The 19,081-nt window shown below is 45.3% G+C and overlaps 1 protein-coding gene across 3 annotated transcripts in view; it reads right to left on the bottom strand.

Moving 5' to 3' along the window:
* The window catches only part of VAV2 (vav guanine nucleotide exchange factor 2), a 270,523-nt gene that overhangs the window by 102,676 nt on the left and 148,766 nt on the right, over positions 1–19,081 (bottom strand). The gene's annotated exons all lie outside the window — the stretch shown is intronic.

Here is a 19,081-nt window from a genome sequence, read left to right as displayed (position 1 = left end):
TTTTGCTCATTCTGCACAAGACTAAGTTAGAGGCAAGTCCAGATTCAACTTCCTCCGTTTCAAAATAACCGTGCCCCTGCATGTCAGGAGGGAACATGGTGTGTCGCCTTTTCTGGTCATCAACAGAGCTGGCCAAGTTCTCAGGAGCCCCCCAGGCTTTTCTATTACAGGGTCCAACTCTTCCTATCAGGCATTTCATTTCACTGAGGATGGAGGGGCTCTGCTCCAGGATTCCTGTTCCTTAACCTAAGAAAGGCCAGGAGAGATTCGGGGCCTTGTTACACTGAGCCTCGCAAATATGGATCATCTTAGTGCTAGCTTGCAGCCACACCTTCAATTTGAGCAGCACATGTGGGGAGTGGCCACACTTTAATGGAAGAGGAGCTGGGTTATGTGGATCAGAGGTAATCCTGCCCTGGAGTGGCATCAGTTTGAACCACACAACAAAAGCTTGCAATTTAAAGGTGTTAACGTGTGGATAATTCAGGGGTTAAGAGCTCCTGGAGTCACCCAAAATTAACCTGCAACAAAGCCCTCATATATATAGCTCATCAGTTCTGACTCTCAGCCTGTCAAAACTTCAGTCTGTGGCCAGAAGTGTGGGACTGAATCATGCCGGTGGGACAAGGGGTTGGGATGGTGGCATCCAAGTAGAATACAAAGCAAGTATCCTCAAGGCCTTTGGCAGATACTCAAAGGATCGCCTCCGGTAAGAGAAAGCTCCGAGCCTGCCAAGGATGAACGATGAAACCTGCTAACATATCGATGCAGCCAAACGTAGTTTCCAGGTACAGGCACATGCTCAACTGCATTTGATGGCATCTGTGGGGCTCACCGTGGCAGCTGCTTCTGCAACTGAACTAAAAGCATGAGCCACCAGAGCCTGAACTCAGGAGTGCATGCAGCTAAGAGCTGCTGTGGACCAGACAGTAAGGACGACTTGCACCAACATTCACCCTCCTAGCACACCTGGGTTAATTTTCTTCTGGTTGCATGGACTGTTCAGCATTGGTTTAACTGCATTTAACTAACACCCCTCCAGCTAAATTAAGCTTTGGTTTTTCACTTTTTTGAAAAAGACAAAACTTTCAGCTCATAAAATCTAGTCTTTAAACCTAAAATCCAGGTGTAATTAAAGGGGGGGAAAAAAGAGAGAGGGATGTTACAGGATAGAGACAGAAATCTGGGAGACTTAAAAAAAAAAAGTCTGGATTTTTTTTTTAATCTTTCATTTAGTTGTTTAGAGTTTGTTTCAAGCTTATCATTGCACCCTGACGAGCTGGATTTGTTTTTCTCAGTGAAACTAAGTTTCTCACATAACTCTGGAACCCAGCTAGCTTGAAACCCCCAAATGCAAGATCATAAGAACTGAGGACTGTTATTTAGCGAAGTAGTTAACAGCACATCTAATGTGCCTAAACCCCGCTAGAGGCAATGAGTGTGTGTGCGTGTATCCGTTCTCAAGCACTTTTGTGAATTGTGCCTCATGTATGTATTACAAGGCACCAACCGCAGGCATTGCAAAGTTTAAAAAGCTCTAAAACTTTCAAAGCGCCCTCCAGAATATCAAACCATCTTTGGCACTGTTATTATGTTAACCTGCTGCCTCCTCCGGCACAGACTTGCTAAAATTGTCATAATAGAAGACAACACTCAGTGCTGTAAATGTATATTTTAAAAGATGCCATCCCAGGTGCAAGCATTGTGCCCAGGAGGAGAATTCCCAACTGGCCCAAGAGGCTGCTCTGTTTTCATGACTCATTTTAAAACGTAAACCTTATCCTTGAGCTCCTGTCCCCAGCATGTTTCTGCCACTTGACTATAGCTGTCACGTCTGATTTGTAGAGAGGTTGGGAATAAGCACATCTTATTAAAAAGAGACAGATACTTAAATGCAGTTAAATTTACCAAACAAGCAGAAAAACAATCATCTGACCTACAAAAGCCCAGGCCGGAGGCATTCCATCTGCTTCTGCTACTTTTCTTTCTGGTTTTTGAGCTGACATGAAGAGGAAAAGCTGCATTTCGTTGCCTTTCCTCCCCCTCCCCATGTCCCATGCAACCATCCCCATGATGGAGACTTCTTCTTCCACATAAGTGCACTGACTGAGGAAATGCAGCTTAGCAGCTCGCAGAGGACTAACTGTACATGACCCAGACCCCAACACCGCTCTGAGCACCTTCCCAACAGTCCCCTGCATCTGCATGGATCCAAAGGGCTCTAAACAAGCACGTGGAGCTGACTGCACTTAAACCCCCCAACCTGGTTTATTTTTGCTTTCAGTATCATTATGGGGGAAAAATGGGGCTGATTTTCAATTGTTACTGGAACATCAGCTACCTTTATAGGCCATGGAGGTCCTGCGAGTTGGATTAACCTTCAGGGTGGGCTTTGGGTGCCATGAACTCTGACCTCTGACATGCCTGCATGAAGACTGGGCACAGACCTGGTGCAGCATGCTAGGCTGTCCAGGGAAGTGGCTAACACAAGTGGATGCTCCTTCACACCATAAAATTCTCATTGCCCTGCCAGTATAGCATAAGTTAACTAAGGACGAAGTATGATCTAGCACAGAGATGGACCAACCTGTGACCCGAGTGCCGTAAGTGGCATGGGCAGCCTCTGTACTGATGCACAGCAGATCAAGGAGAGGACAGGCAGCAGGTAGAAGAGGAAGCAGAAAGCAGAGCAGGAGATGGGGCAGGGAACACAGAGTATGGAGTAGAAAGCAGAGTAGCTGATAAAGCAAAGGAAGGGGATTGGAGTGCTCCTCAGCCATAAACCAGGACAAATTTCTGGCATGCCTGCCAAAAAAGACTGCCTCCCCATGCCATCCATGAACAATGTTCAGAAGGGATTAAAAACACAAGAACACTGTCCTTGTTTCACGCAGTTCGTACACCATCAGGAAACAGCATGAAAATCACAGGACTCAGCCTAAGCAGGCAAGGGTCTTTGGGTAAATGTGGTATCTTTTATGAGACCAACTAAAGAGTTGGAAAAATTGTTCTTTGCAAGCTTTCAGATACAAACACCTTTCTTCAGACTGAAGAAGGATGTTTGTCCCCAAAATCTTGCAAAGAATACTTTTTCCAAGTCTTTAGCTGGTCTAATAAGAGACAGCACATCTACCCAAAGAACCTGTCTCCTATGTCCTTAGACCAACACAGCGACAACCAACACCCCAGGACTCAGTCTAGGACGATGAAGCCCAGTGAACTGATCAGGGATCTTCCTCTCCCTGCCCACCCGGCTTCAGTTCTGAAGAATAAGTTCCAGTCTCAGCCGAGAAACCTCAACATCATTTCGAGCACTCAAACCCCCAGCACCTGTACATATTGCACAGTCAAAACCCTTCGGAAAACCTAGGCAGTGCTCCCCCAAAGGGACGTGTGTCCTACTTGGCACATTTGATGCAGAAAGCTGCCAGCTCAGCAAAGATCCAGGGCAGCTAATGATTTGCGGCACAACCTTCCTGTGCTCTCCATGTCTGACACACGTTCTCATGGCTGAGAAAGCAAGTCTAGAGATGGATGCACCTCTCTCTTCCTCCCTTTCATCCGACTGACTTTATTGGGCTTGACAGATATGAGAAGCTGTTGTGAATGATGCTAGATGTTCACACGCACTAACTGACCGGCTCCTGGGGACAGAGAAGAAAAACAATGGTCCTCTCCGTCTTGCTGCTAATAAGCCTCTTTACAACTCGCCAGCAGGGACTCACAGGACAACATCCGCTGCTGCCCCTTAGGATAAGCAATTATCCCTCAGGATAATTGCCACCCCAATCCAATAGCTACATGAACATGTTTCTTCTTACTGATGATTTCTTCCTTGCGTTAACTCAGCTCTAAGATCCCAGTCGTAGACCGGGCTGGGCTCAAGGAGACAAATCCCATTTGGGAGTTTCTCCAAGGTATGGTCAGGAATATGGACAGCCTTTCCCAGCTATGCTCAAGCTGCTAGTAAACTTGTATTCATCCCTGCCTTAGATCTGCCTCTTCCCCCGCCCCAGAAATTCAACTTCTGGAATGGAGTTAAAGTAAAACTTTGGGGCACTTTCAGATCTCTGAGGGTTTAATTTGAGCCATGTTTCACTTTAATCATCTGCAAGCAAGGGAGGACTAGCAGGTGGAATTGGCAAACGCACAACAGGGAGGCAGAACATAATTTACTGGTACAGAAATTTGACTTGGCTATCCCACGTAAAATGGAAAGTACTGTGCAATCTTTAATGCGTATCACCTGCCTGATAATCCCTCTACCTAACACTAAGCAGGGTGCTGGGTCAGGTGCGACCCTGAGGGAGAAACGTTCCTTGGAGTTTACTCCATGAGGTTTTGCTGTCCCATCTTACAGGATTCGGCTCTATGTTGGTTGCTTCGTTGCTGCAAACTGTGTGGAAGAACAAAGCTGATGCGAGCCTGCCATGCCGTTACGGACAATCCCAAACATCATCAATTTACGGAGCTCACAATGGAAAGAAACTGCTGCTTATTGGCATTATTTCAACTCAGCTGCAGGCATCAGACATGTGTTTGGTGAATGCTTCAGTGTCCCGCTATCCTGGGGATAAGATCATGTGTAGAAAAATGAAGCAAAACCCCAACAGCCAATTCCATGCCATATAACGCAGAACATCTACTACCCAATATATCATGAAGTAGACGATGCGCTGCCTGGACTGTTCCTCCATACTGAAATCGTACAAAGTTGTTTTATTGCGGCACTAACGGAGCAGGCACACAGCACAATTCTTGTGGACTAAGTTTACCCAGGTTTTATTCGGTAGTAAATTTAGTCCATAGTAAGCAGCAGACACACAGCTGCCTGGGGTAGGCTGCTAGGTGTCAGGGGGGCCAAAGTGCAAAGCCAAAGACTACCTTGGGGGTGAACACTACAGACATAACCAATACACGGGTATAACTTAAACCAGCATGCGGTTACTCCTCACTTTGTGGTCTAGCTCACATGCACCATGATCCAGAAGGATCGACAGTTGCTTACTGCAAAGGAGTGAAGGGATTTATACCAGATAACTGCCTCGTGTCACGTGCCCACTCTGGTCTCATTTCTTTAAAAAGTAAACTTATGTTGTAGTAAGCGTGTCATGTGCCCGCATGCTAAGAACATTAAACCGATGCTGACAGAAAAGGACAGCAGGCCCCGAGAGATGGGAGCAGCATCCCACACAAAATTTGACACACGAATGACAAGTTTGTAAGCAACAGGGCCTATTTCTGGCAGGTCTTCTTTGTTGTACAGAATTCAGAGTGAAAAAGGCTTTGCAGATGAAAGTCTTGTCCCCATTCAAGGTGACGGACCGCACTCCCACAGCGCCGATGTTGTCTGTCGGGGGGTTTAAACCCGAATTCCCGAAACGCAGTTTCTGAACAGGCTGAGGCCTGCACGAGAGATCTTCTGACCTTCTACCTTCACCGCCCCAAGCTTGGAATAGAACAAAGGCAGGCGAGCAAAGAGGTGCTATGGTTTGGCATTGAACCATGGACTTGTTACATGGAGAACAAAGAAAATGAATTATTCATCATGCTGGGATGGGACTCTGTGAATGTCAAAACTTGGCGAAGTTTCTTCCTGGCTTAAAACATTTGTAACTAGAGATCAGCCCAGAAGAACGACTCCAGAGCGAGACGAGGAACTTTCCCCTCACCATAGAAACCTTCCTGTCCATGCACATCTGACAGAGAGTGCTTCCAGAGGCTGATGTTCTAGCAAATCAAAGGCACAAAGAAAGGCATTCTTTAAGTAGCTTGCAAGGCCATCTCTTTTTAGACAGTCCCACTAAACCCACAGCTAAATTTAGGATCTTATTTCATTAGACAAGGCTTCTTTTTTTCTAAAGCAACTATTATGGGAGGTTTGCTCAGTTCTGTAGCTTCATTCCTCCACCTTCCGAGAGGACTCACAGTTGCACATGGGCAGGCTTGGCGATCATCCTCACGACTGTGTTTATTGCAGTGATGCCCAAGAGCCCTGGTCATGACTCCCCTGTAATGGTGCTATACAGTCATAGGACATGGAATTGGCTCCAAAAACTACCACTCCTGTCTTTGGTCTAGCCATGTTCCTCACTTCACCAAGGACAAGCAGCTGAAGACAACTCTACTTTCTTTTTAGCAGTGTTCTTGCCAATCAGCCACTCTTCCCATCAAGAGTTGCAAGGACAGGAGTGGGAAATACACAAAATAAAATGAAGAGCTCTGTCCCCATCAAAAGGAGACAGCAGAGAAACCTGGCTCCAGGAGTCACCCTTGGCCTTGCTTCTCTCTAGTCATTCTCCCGTTGACTCGGACTTTGAGAAATGCCAAGTAACAGTGTGATTTCTGGTAATGTCACACTTCAGCGAACAAACATGCTCTGCTAAAGAAAGTGAAAGAGAGAGACCGAACCTACTCGGAAACAGGAGTCAGCCCTGCCTGCGAGCGCCGTGCCGTGCAAGACGCTGCCTTCATGGGAATGGCACCACATCACTCTTAGCACATTAAAGGACAAGTGTGAGAGCTGTCATATCATGGTGTGTGTCTTTAAAATAAGGCTGCATTCCCCTTTAATACACTCTCTCTCTCTCTCCCCCCCCCCCAGGAATGAATTTTAACCTTATTTCATCTTCTCCTGCTTGTGTTTTTTTTAAATATATATATGTGTGTGTGTGTGTGCGCGCGTGCGCACGCACACACATACACACACACACAAGCAGGGGAAGATGAAATCAAGGTTGAAGCTCATTTCTCCTGCTTGTGTGTGTGTGTATATACAGACACGTATATATACACACACATTTATATTTTAATGTGTTTTTAATTGTTTTTATATGTGTATATATATAATACATATATATAAAAATACAAACACACACACATAAAAAACACAACCAGAAAATGAAATAAGGTTGCTGCTCATTTCTCCTGCTTGTGTTTTGTATGTGTGTGTACACACACAAAAACACACACTATATACATACACACACACTATATATATGTGCGTGTGTGTGTGTGTATACACACACATGCACACACACACTTTCTCTCTCTCTCTCTCACTCCGTCTCTCTCTCTCTCTCTCTCTCTATATGAAATAAGTTTGCAGCTCATTTCTGGGACTCAGGTAAGCTGGGTTTTGTTCCTAAGCTCATAACCCACATGTCAAAAACCCTGCAGACATGTTATTTAACTGCTCTGTGCCTCAGTTTCCCCTCCTGTCAAGTCAGGATAATACCTCCCACTTCACAGAGGAGTTGAGACATCATTTGTTAACATTTGTGAAGTGCTTTGAGATGTTCTGACGGACAGGGTCAGAGAACAGCAAACTTTCACTGCCAAGGAGTGACATTTGAAAAGAAGTAGGCCGATGAATATGCATAATGTGCTGTGCCTAGCCAGTCTGTAGCATCAGAAAAACTTCAGACGATGCATAACCTACAATACTGCCCTTGCCTGATTTGATGAAACTCTGAAGCAATGAATTACTACTTATTAGGCTTATTAAGCACAAAAATTAGCCTGTAATACACACGCAATTACACTGTAGAATTTGATTTCCAGAGAAATTTAGGAAGGAGCCCAAGGTTTGCTACACCAGGGAATTTTACTTGGTTTTTCTGGAAGTAGGGCTAGTGAAATTCAGACCCTTTTGTCACAGCAGAAGCGCCCCAGTGTGATTCTGCTTGTGGAGGGCATAAACAAGGGGAAGAATTTACATGTCTACAAGTAAGCACCTAAATCTGTATTCAGGGCCTTCTACAGAAAATAGCCTGCTTTTTCTAAGTGCTAAGGGAGACCAACAACTTCTAATGACTCAAAAGAAGTTGAAAGAGATCCACATCTTTGGGGAATTAGACCAGAGAGCAAACTCCACTATGAAGCGAGCATTTAGCCCCATCCAATAAATAAAAAAGAAAGCAACCAGCCCCCTTGGCTTTTTGCACTGGCCTCTGATAAACAAGACCCAAGGCCAGCCCCAGCTCCTTCTACTGACTTCCTTCTTCCCAGTCACTTTGTACCCTACATAGTGGAGGCTTCTGGTTGCTAACATAATACAAATGCATATTACCGCTATGAATGCAGGTATACTATTTAGCAGAACAGTAGGTCACTACTAGCGCCTCCATTTTCCAATCGAAGCGTTGATGTGATAGTGGTGCTTCTTCTTTTTATGGAGGGGAAATTATAACCGAAATGCAACTCCCGGCGGAGGCAACCAATTAAACAACACATTCATTTTCATCATTTCATGTATTCAGATCTTTAATTTCCATACATACGCACACACATACACACATTTGGAAAAGTAAACCTCATTGCTAAACAAGAAAGAAGGATTTTTTTCACCTCCCTGGCTCCCTCTGACATGGGACACCTCCAGGGAAGGAGACACAAGACCACCTAATCTGCACATCACAGGGCAACACTCTCACAAAAGGACTCTCAGATTCCCAAGGGAATAAATACACATCCAGCCTCCACCTCCCCCATGCAAAATGGAGTTTATTTCCTACCTAAGAGGACTTTGCCAATCTTTGAGTTCTCCTCAGCCTGAAGAAGGGTATGTGTCTGAAAGCTTGCAAAGAAAAGATTTTTTTTTTGCTACTATTTAGTAGGTCTAATAAGAGATATTGCCTCTGACCCAAGAGCTTTGTGTATCTCTTTTTCTCAGACTGACACAGTTACAAAATAGATTGCTATACCATAGACACACACATGCATACATGTATACACACACTTGCTTCCATATATACACATACCTCTCTCTCTATACACACAAACGCATATCTGTATCTCTATATGACACACATATATGTGCTTCCTCATATAGTACATGTGTATGCATATGCATACACATTACACTCACATTTATACACACATACACACATTTTATATATAAATATACACAAATACGTATGTACACAGATATACACACACACTTGTATAATGAGGAAGTACAGTTCTATGAAACTTTAAACAAGTAGGACAGAAGCTGCTGTAACTTTAACATCATATTGCAACGGGCACAAGAAATCATAAGCTATAACTTCCAAATGTGCGGGTCCCCTGAACAATGCTTGAACAGGTTATAACCATCAGTGCTGCTTTCTAGCTCTGGCTCTTGCACTGCCAAACAGAATCAATCAACGGAGGTAACACAGGCTATTCTAAACCAGGCAGGCAGTTTTTAACCATCACATAAGCAATTACAGCAAGGGTAGAAATAAGGAGTCTGCTTAGTGCAAGGCAGATGAGAGAGGATTAGCCCAGCCATTTAAACAGGCTGCTTGGAAACCTGCTCTTATATCATGAGGATCTTCAGCCTGGTATTTTGCAGATTATGAAGCATATAATTACAAATGCCTTTTCCTGCTCCTGTTTCTATGTCCAATTTCCCCCAACAAAACTGCATTAGACTGATAAGTATATGCAGACTCAAGGAAAAAAAAAGATAAAATGTAGCCCACAGAGGTCTGAGATAATTTTATGCTGAATTTAAGAGGAGAAACTGAGCTATAAATTATGAAACATCCCACACGCGAACAGATACACACATGTACACACGCTCTTTCTTCTCAACCGACCCATATGGGAACAAACACTGGAGCTGTTTTACTGTTATACCATGCAGTCGTGGTCATTTCTTATTCCTTGCCTCATCCACTTTCCTACCCTTCTGAGTTCCTTTCTGCTTTGGGAATCTCAGCCAGAAGAGCCAATGATGGGGCTGGCCAACTCCCAGTGCAACCTTAAAGGAACAACCTTATAAACACTACACGATATCAGGTCATCGGGCCAAACCCATGTGCTGGAGGAATGACAAAGGGAGGCCCAATTTTTCTGAGTTTTATGATTTATGACACACAAGGAGCTTTTGCAAAGGGCCCCCACTGGCAGAAAGCAGCTGCTTGGCACTTCCACGTGTTTTATGCTGGGTCCCCCAAAACCATGAGCCACTCGAAACTCTTGGTTAAAAATGGGTGGGATTTTTGACAACACAGCACATGAAATGTTCTTCTTCAGAGGCCTGTTGGTTTGTTTTAGGAAACGAGTGAGTCAACAATTATAAAATTCAATAAAGACACGTGATACCGCTTGCTGCAAAATCTGCTACTTGCTGTCTTCCATTACATTTTATTTCTAGTGAGCTCTGGATACCTCCTATCAGGCAGGGAAGCCAAATCCAGATGGGCTGCATTGCCGTTCGGGTGCTAGAAACCCCTGCAGCTTCTCTGTGCGGTATGGGCTGGCCCACGCAAGTCAGAGCAGACTTAGCGAGCGTCGTCTTTGGGCTCGCAACTGCAAGCCATCGCAGCAGAGACTTAGAGAGATGGGAGCATCTTTCCTGCAAAACGCATCATGATCAATGTCAAGCAGAGATGAACCTAACCTGAAACTCCAGATCTGGGAGCACAGACACGTACCCACGCACGCTTGTGAATGCAGGGGTTGAGTGGGGGGAGAGGAATTCATAATCTGAAACCACATACGCACATACAACTTAAGTTTGCTCCTACGGTAAGCTAAACTATAACCCTCTAGGATCCAAATACCACCCCTTCCGGCTCTGAAATGTTGGGGACACGCATCTAAATGGGGGAGTGAGAGCCTGGCTGGGCTGTTCCCGCATTGCAAGTCGCTCTCAATGATAAGGAAACCCCTCTCTGACAAAGCTCCTCCAACAAAATAAGCCCTAAGATGTCACCAAGAGGGACAAGGATTTGTTTGGGTGATATCTTGTATTGGCCCAGCTGTATAGTTGGGATAAAGTTAGATAAGCTTTCAAATGAACAGCCTTCTTATTCACCAATCTTCTGCACCAAGAAAAGCAGGAAGCGTTCCTGCTATTGTTCGCAAGGAGAGGTGAGAGGACGAGGCACGAATTTCCATCTCACCGTATCACTCTTCATTTTCATCAAATCTGCCGCTGTGATAACAACAAAAAGTCTCCGCTGGAAAGTCTCCGGTTCAGCGGCCAAGCCCTCCGTGCGCAGCTGCATCAAGGTTAAACCTGGCAGGCGGCAGGCGAGAACAGCACTGCCCGCGCTCATCCATCAGATGGGATTTCCAGCATGTGCGCTCCCCTCTGCCGCTGGCTCCGGGAGATGGGAGGCGACACTCAGATCAGCGTGCACTTCACAAGGATAAGCTGCTCGTGAGAGGCTGGGTTGCCACCCTGACAGTCACGTTTCCTGAATGCTGTGTTCGCGGCCGGGGGAGAAGGCATGTCTCAGCTTTCTGGAGCCACTTGGAGCAAGCAATCAAACCTTTAAAAACCCATCTTGTGCTGCCACTCCTGCTTCTGCTTACAAGCTGCTTTCTCTTCGAGTCCCAGGTCCTTGGTTCTCCAGCCCTTTTTTGTTCCTGCTCCTATTGAACTTTTCCTTTTTTCTTTTAAAGGGATGGCTAAGCAGCAGGTTTAAAATGCTCTTGTAAGCTACCTAGAACCACTTGCTGTTTTTAGTTGGTCTAATCAAAGATATTGGATTTACCCAAAGAACCTTGTCTGCCTATGTCCTTAGACCAGGGGTGGGCAAAATGCAGCCCGGGGGCCAGATGTGGCCCACCAGCCCACTCTATCCAGCCTGTGGGGCCCCTAAAAAGTTTAGAAAATTAATATTTATCTGTCCCTGGCTGCCTGTCATGCGGCCCTCGATGGCTTGCCAAAACTCAGTATGCAGCCCTCCACCCAAAATAATTGCCCACCCCTCCCTTAGACCAATGCGGCTATAACCCATACCCCCCAAACGCTCATGGAATTCACCAGAGCTTCATCTTCCCATAGGAAATGCCTGGAGGGAGGCCTAGGGAGTTTATTGCTTATCAGTCCCTACCAATGAAACTGAAAAAACTATGCTGTCTGCTCTATATGGGTTTCAAAGATCTACAAGATGCTGCACAATTACCCAAAATGCCCCCTCGGATGATGAGTTCCCATCTGAGGATGAGTTCTTGCTCATCCCAGAGCTGTCTGCCTTTCACTGACAAAATGATTCTGCTGAGATACTTGGCATTCAAAGTACTGTGGGATGAGATGCACTCGATAAAACCCAAGGAGTCTAGTGGCGCAGACAAAGCAATCCCACGCAGCTGTCTCCTCCTTGCGTCCAGTGAAAGGATGATGAAGGGTTGCAGGAAAGAATGGGGAAATGAACTGGAAATCTTCTTGCCAGAACCACATGGGGAGAACTGAAAGTAGGGGAGAAAAATTACAGCCATATCTAGATCATAAACATACTATGCTCAGCACCCAGAGCTCTGCCCCATCTAGCAGCACCAGCATTCGGCCCCTCCTCAGTACCATGTGGACATAGAGACACCACTTTCAGTCCACATGGTGGCACGTCTGGAGTCACGTGTTGCACCTAAGGGCAGCAAACGCATAGATACAATACATTTGCAATCCAGACCTGTCCTAGGGCCCCCACTAGACAATGCTTTAGAGGAAAACCTAACTTCCATAGGATCCTACTCACCTATTGGTATTAAGCGGGGTCATGTCCTTGTTGGCTTTACAGGAACCCTTCAGCCCAGCCTGAGCCCGCTTTCTAGGTTGTATTTCCTTCCAGTCTAAGCTAGAGATGGAGGGACAGGCAAGTCTGTCCATCCTGAAAGGACAAACTGCAATCCACAGTTAGATAATCTGTTGGTCTCAGTTCAGCCTGCAGTGGGTTTTGGTGCACTGTTGTTTCGGCAGTAGAATACTCATAGACCTTAGCTAGCATCAATGGCGTCAAAACTGAGCCCCCATGGGGTAAGAAGCCCCTTTCCAACACTGTCTCCTGTAAGCACTTTCCCTCTTCAGCAGTGGCAGGCATTCGAGGACTACAACAGGCTGCAACTCCCTGCTTCTGCAGCAATGCCATCCAAAGCCCGCATGCTGGAACGACTAAACGAGGGAGATACTAAAGCTTGAGAACAACACAGCCAGAAAGCTCAGCCTCTCAGCCCCTGTGTTTGTCTCCTGGGCACAGCACCACGCAGGATGCCACTACCTGATTCTGAGTTACTTGGCAGGAATTTCGACTCCACTCTGGAATCACAGATTTTTCCACGTGCATTTACCCGGATGGATATATAAGTGGGTGGTTGAAGGTGTCATTTCCCACAGATGCACATGCAGTTGTACATACAGGAAGCTATGTACTCCTAGGTCTCAACATTTCGATCCAATCTGCAGCAGAAATCCAACTGCCGGTCATCACGTCCCTTCATTTCACCTCTCTTTCTCCCACAGTCAATACCTTGCTCCAGTGGTTTTCAACCTTTTTTCATTTGTGGACCCCTAAAAAATTTCAAATGGAGGTATGGACCCCTTTGGAAATTTCAAATGGAGGTGTGGATCCCTTTGAATTGTAAGTGTGGGTATTTATTCACATATTTTTGATTGATCATAGTCATCTTTTGTGGACCGCTTAGACAGTGTGTGGACCCCCAGAGGTCCGCAGACTGCGAGTTGCAAACCACTGCCACCACCGCCGTAACTCCTAGATAGCTTCACCCCTCACATCCCAAACACGTAAAGAGGCACAAAACTCACAAAACACAACCCCCTACATACTTTGATTCAATTATTTACACAGCCTCCAAGCCACCACCTAGTGCATAATACCAGCGAGCCCTTTGTGGCCTATGGTATGTGCTCAGGGAGCGTAACAAGTGCGAGACCAAAACCTGTCTTTGTTTACAGCTTCCCATACTAGGACATAATCAAAGTTACTGCCAGGGACAAGTGGGAATTTAATTCATCGGTATTTCCTGGGTCCAACCTGTCCTCCGTGACATGGTCTCTTGTCATCCTGCTGCATTCAAACAGCTACAGCACCATTATGTACATCAGTGCCAGCCCACTGCCAGGTAAACGAAAATGTTATTTTAATGTGCATTGTTTCTTTTGGACAATGTACATAGGCAGCTGACAGCAATACCGAACCAGAGCTGCTTGCTGCCTCTGTATAGAGGGAGCTAATGGCTCCCTCCTCTCAGCTGGACAGTGCTGCTTCCTTGTTCCACTTGGCTGGCTGTTGCTGGGGTGGTTATTAAATAATAATGCATTTTGATGACTGGCTTGACCCTTTCCAGGTCAGATGCCTGGAGGATCCCACCAGAGGCTCATTTCCACCTGCCTACAGACACCGTGGCTCTGCCTCCTGATTTCCACTCATGCCAGATGCTGGAAGGAAACATGTTGGGAAAGCTCAGTGCTGCAGCTTCAAGCGTTGATGGGAACTCAGCCGCTGGAGAGGGGCCAAGGCAAATACATTTGTTTTCATTCCTTTCCGTCACGGACAAAACTTCAAGGGAAACGCTCGATATTTGTAAGCGTGGTGGCCCACGTTGCAGGCTGTAACACCGTTGTGCACAAACGCAGGGCAGGCAGATGAGGCAGCATGAAGCAGCAGGTACCAGACCCAGAGTCAGACGCACAGTTTGATTCCACATCCAGTTACAAACTCACTGAAGGATCCTGGGAAACCCGCCTCTGAGTCTCAGTTTGCCTACCTATATAATGGGACAACAAAACTTCGACGTTCTTAGGAATCTCTTGAAACAAAAGACTATCAGTGCAAGCTATTATGTCATTAATTATAAAAGGAAGGGGAGTATCAACAGAAACTGATTAATTACAGTCATGTACCCTACAAAATTCTACATGCGGCATGGGATTAATCAAAAAGTACCAATGCTAGCAGATCATTTGCTGATTCAATTAAACATTAATCATCTTAACTTTCATCAGTCATCAGCTACCAAAAAAACAAGGCTCTATTTCCTGAAACTGTTCATTCCTGTTGTTAAATTGGTATGTAATCTTTTCTCTAAGTTTGCCAAATCACTGAGGGCTGAGCACCAGTCAGCAATGTCTGTTTTGCTTCCTGGATTCTAGTACATACATTCTCCTGATTATGAATGTAGTACAACACTACCAGCTCTATGCAGTTTCTCTCTTTATTGGGAACTTGACAAGAGCTGAATTCAAGGAACCTGGAAAATTGGAGTAATGCTTCCTCCTCTCTCATTCTTGGTCCGTGTCATCAAAGTGTATTAGGGATATGGGAACACCGATCCCCCAGTGATTTGCAAGGGTGATTTGAAGTTTGTGCATGAAAATCCCTTGGGAGTTTCTGAAAATTCTGCCTCAGACTGTACGTTGTTTCTTGCTACGTGCACATACAGCAGCAAGTAAAATGGGACTCGGTCTGAGAGTACCTCTACATTGCAGCAGGACGATACGTTGCTGCTATATTGAAGCTAGCTTAGACTTGTCCACAAGTGCTGCAAGCACTTGAGATTGCAGTGTAGATCTACCCAAAGCGGTGCACTTAGGAGAGCTATTGTAGGAAGCACTACACAAGACAGAAAAAATTTGCAAGAGAGGACATCCCTACATGGCTGCATATGGGTCCCTTGAGGACTAGTCAGACCCAAGAGACTAGTCACTCATCAAAAAGTAGTAGTGAGTTTAACAAAAAAAAAGAGTAACCCACACAACATTTGTCAGGGGTGTCCAGGATTAAGGAAACAGAAACCCCAATGGTTCTGCAGCCCTGCTGCCTCTACAAAACATTTTGCATACAGTTAATTGCCTTTCCATGTAGTTTCTAAGAAGGAAGCAAATTCAATCCAAAAGCAAGACTGGGTAGCAATGATGCTGCACACCTAGAACACGCTCTGGTGAATAGATTACAAGCACCAAAGCTGGGTTTGTCTTTCTGGTCTATACCTTGGAGGCTATGAGCCAGGCGTGAGTCTGGAGCCAACTTCTAAACGTCATCAGGGAAGACTGGATAAATCAGCGTTCATATATTTCCAAGAGGAAATTTCCACCCTTAGCTTGCAAAAGGAGGAAAGGGTTAAAAATTAACCCAAAGCAAACCTCTGACACAGACTGTCCCCAAGACCTTTTAACCGCTGTGGGAAAAGGCCAAGTCAGGCCCTGCTATCATAATAGCAGCATTAGGGGAGCGAGTGATGGCCTTTCATGAGGACAGTGACAGGTGCTACTTCTACAGGAAAGCATCACAGTTCACAGCTGACTCCAAGAAGTCTTCACAATTGCACCACGAGGAATGGCAATATCGAAACTCGGAGACATGCTGCATAAATAGGGTAAAGGAAGTATAAAAAGGGGGACTTTTAAAAAAATAAAACCCACTTGGAAAAAAAAAGGGAGATTTGAGTAGACTGCATTTTTATTACATCTCTACTAAAATTACAAAAATTTACGGTTTAGTAAAACACCTCCTCAAGAAGTCGCACCGACTATGTTATGATGGGAAGCATGATCTAGCACAAGAGGGGATTCCCAGATACAACTCTCGGCTCTGACACTGAACCACTGTCCTCAAGGAGACAAGACCTTACAACCTACCATCATACCTGCTTGTTGAGAAGCTTCACGAATTCACACACCTTAAAGCTCTGTATTTTCCACAACACCTAGAAACCAGAACTCATTCTTGTGACTTGGGTTTTGAGATAAAGGAGGGCTAATGCTTCCTACCTAAGCACAGGGAAACCAAGGCACAGAAAGAAGTTACAGGCAGTCCTCGGACTTACGACACACTTGGCTCCTGAAAACCATGTCTGAAGTCGAAACGTCACAACTTGGACCCGATTTTCCCATAGGAACAATGTTATAAATGGGGCACTGGTTCCTAAACCAAGGCCTGATACCCTATTTTCACCAAAAATAACCCAAGCATTTTGTACTTGATGAATTATAGATGAGTAATATAGCTACATTAATGGACTTATATTGTGAATAGCGATCATATTGATTTGGAAGGACTTCTTTGAGGTGACTTTGCTGGACTTTTTGAAGGGCTCTTGGCTGGAGTCTTCTCAGGAGTCCTGGCTGCAGGATTTTCTGGAGTCTTGTCTGCTTTTTTTAAAGAAAGTGTCCAAGGAAGTTTGGACAGACGTTCTCCTGGGAGATGGGCGATGCAGCGAACCTGTGTGCTGGCGTGGCGTGGGGTCGGATCAAGTGTCGTGAAGTCGAAACCGACGTCAGAAAGTCGCACTGGGATGTCAATTACAAATGTCGTAAGTTCGTTGCAACTCGAAACATCTTAAGTCAAGGACTGCCTGTACTGGTATTTTCAAGCCACTCCAGGAGTCCCAGACAGGCCCTAGGAGGGAACACCAGAGTTTTGAGCCCAGCCACAAAGCTCAGGTCTCTAAAACACCTGGTGCTGAATACTGGGTTTGGTTTCCCAGCAAAATAACAGTGTGAATCTAGTGACGTGAGGAAAAGCAGTGTAAAACAATCTCCCCAGTAAGATCCTAGATAGCGACAGCTTGATTTGCTCACGCATCCAGCAATCCACCAGGGATTCACCAAACACGCGGCCTGACTTCAACTCTCCAGTTACATCAGAGGGTATATAATGCATTTAGTTGGCTGGGCCTGGGATCAAACACAGCTCATTCATTCTGCAGGAACAAACCCTTCAACAAAAGAAAAAAAAAAAATCCAGCGTCCACTGGGGACAAACATCCAAAGGACACGGTGGCGCTGGGCAGTGCTTCCCACCAGAGGGTCCCGTTGATGCTGCTTCCTTCAGGTGGGCAGTGAAAGCTTCCCACTGCACCAATGGGCCACATTTGCCCAGACAGCAAAAAAGGGCCAGAAAAAGCAAGAGCGCAAGTAGCCTCTTCATCTAAAAACAGGGTTTGGAAAGCCCTTTGTAGTTGCAGTTTCTGGTTGCAGCATCCTCAGGGGGCCCCCAACAAATCCATATTTGATCAGCCCAGGATTACACTCCTACCAGGGCATCATGTAAGTGAGCTTAATGTGTTAACCCTTTCATGCTGCCTCAAGAATTGCGGGGGGTGGGACGGGGACATTCCTTTAGATAATGCAAGTTGGAAGGGATGATACATCCTGCAAACAAAGCCCCAAATGCCTCTGAAAGAGGAGTCACCTTTGACAGCTGCAAGTTTAATGAGAGCCAAAGGCTCCCCAGGTGGCAGAAAGAACTTTGACTTGCTGTGGTTATCCACGTGCAGACACGATGGGAATCCTAAGTGGCAAAGAGAAAACAGCTTTTCTCCCGCACCTCCCAGGCACTAATGGTGTCTCCAGCTCCGACAACAGCTCGCCCAGGAGCAAGTTCAAAGGATGGATCAATGGTGGGGGATCAATTGCATTAGAAACAGAGGAGCAGAGCTTCCTGAGGCTAGCATACCACGGATTCTGATTGTTTTAGGCTGGCTCCAAGACTGCTCGCCGATTCTAAGAGTCGTTTTATTTCAAGCACTGTTTAGGTGAAGCTCATTAACTACAACAGATTGTACTAAGAGCTTTCACCATTATATATATATGATGGGGGAGTGTATGCATATTGATTGATTGGTATATATAAATATATCATATTATCCCCACACACATTCTTACATATACACACGATATGCATGATATATATATAAAATCGATCAATATGGATATATACACACACAGCCCCCCCCACATGATAGACATACGACATATAGATATGGCTATAACTATACATAGTTATATATAAGCTTGGTTTTATCTATAATATATAGCTAGATGTATGCTTAGTCATATATATAAATCTATAGTTAGATATAAGCTTAGTTATAGACAGACCAACAAGCATACAAGCCCTGCATTAAATCCATTCTCTGATCATGCAGTGTGCTTGGGGGCCGATCCTATTCTCAGAAATGACTAGCAATGCTAGTGGGGAAAAGTTTCAGCCCTTTGCATAACTTTTATACATAAATTCTAAGCTGGGCAGGGCCAGCCAAGGCCTTTGGTCATGTATTGTACAAGCACTGAGCAACCTCTGTTGCTTAAATATGAATCTCTCTTGTTTGGAGGAGGAAAAGAAATGTGTGAATATGAAATAAAACCAAACCATACCACACCATTACATACTTCATGCGTGCACACACACCTGCATCTTTAGGGCACAGTCACCATGGTATTCAGGCACCAAGAAAACTGGCAGTCCCTAAGGGCTGAAACCCAGGGGCTCTCGCATACTACTTGAGAATCCCACTGCTGAAATCAGCCTGGTCTTGAATACAGCAGCCATCATGCAATATG

Source organism: Crocodylus siamensis, chromosome 11, assembly GCF_052110815.1.
Source record: "Crocodylus siamensis isolate JL-2025a chromosome 11, ASM5211081v1, whole genome shotgun sequence".
Classification (NCBI taxonomy): domain Eukaryota; kingdom Metazoa; phylum Chordata; order Crocodylia; family Crocodylidae; genus Crocodylus; species Crocodylus siamensis.
This window is presented reverse-complemented; position numbering and strand designations above follow the sequence as displayed.